This window comes from Crocodylus porosus, unplaced genomic scaffold (genome assembly GCF_001723895.1).
Source record: "Crocodylus porosus isolate Cpor-Errol unplaced genomic scaffold, CroPor_comp1, whole genome shotgun sequence".
NCBI classification, from domain to species: domain Eukaryota; kingdom Metazoa; phylum Chordata; order Crocodylia; family Crocodylidae; genus Crocodylus; species Crocodylus porosus.
This window is the reverse complement of record NW_017728918.1, coordinates 50,582,891-50,583,970: the sequence shown is the minus strand read 5'-3', so window position 1 is coordinate 50,583,970 and position 1,080 is coordinate 50,582,891.

Genomic DNA, 1,080 nt, shown 5'->3' with positions numbered 1-1,080 from the left:
CATCGCATTGCAGGCTCATGTTCATCTTGTGGTCAATGATGACCCCCAAGTCTCTTTCTTCTGTAGTGCTAGCCAGCGTAGCACTGCCAAGCCTAAAAGGATGCTGCGGGTTTTTCTTCCCAAAGTGGAAGAATCTTGCATTTTTCAGTGTTAAATACCATCAGGTTCTCATCTGCCCATTTGCTGAGTCTGTCCAGGTCAGTCTGGATCACCCACCTGTCTTCTGGCGTGGATGCTTTGCCCCAAAGTTTGGTGTCATTGGCGAACTTGGCAGGCCGCTTCTGACTCCAATGTCCATATCATTAATGAGGATGTTGAACAATCTGGGTCCAAGGTCCACTGGTCACAGGACACCATGATGAGTGACTGCCATCAATTACTACCCCCTGGGTCTGACCATGGGGCCAATTTCTCAGCCAGTGGATTGTGGTGGACCCAAGGCCATAATTGGCCAGTTTTGCCAAGAGGTGATCATGGGATACCAGATCGAAGGCTTTTTTGAAGTCAAGATATATGACATCAAACTCTTCTCCTTTGTCCAGGTGATAGGTCACTTGGTCGTAGAAGGAAATGAGATTGGTCAAGCAAGACCTACCCACAACAAACCCGTGCTGGCTATCCCTTAGAATGTTGGTGTCGGCCAGTCCAATAAGGATGGACACTTTAATAAACTTTTCTAAGATCTTCCCCAGGATAGAAGTCAGGCTGATGAGTCTATAGTTAGCTGGATCTACTTTCCTCCCTTTCTTGAAGATAGGCACCACATAGGCCTTCTTCTACACCAGAGTGCCAGAAGGTTTCAAAGATCCATGCCAGAGGCTGGGCTATGATGCTCGCCAACTCCTTGAGTACCCGGGGGTGTAGATTGTCAGAGCCGGCTGACTTGAAGGTATCCAGCTTCTCAAGGTGTTCCTTCACGGGGTCTGCATTTCTGGAGGGTAGGGGATCCCCATCACCCAGATCTCCCTGTCCCATAGCAGGCATGAGCATCCCATGGGACTGATGAAAGACTGATGCAAACTACCCATTTAATAGGTTGGCTTTTTCCTGGGCGTCAGTTGTCAGTTGCCCCATCTGGTT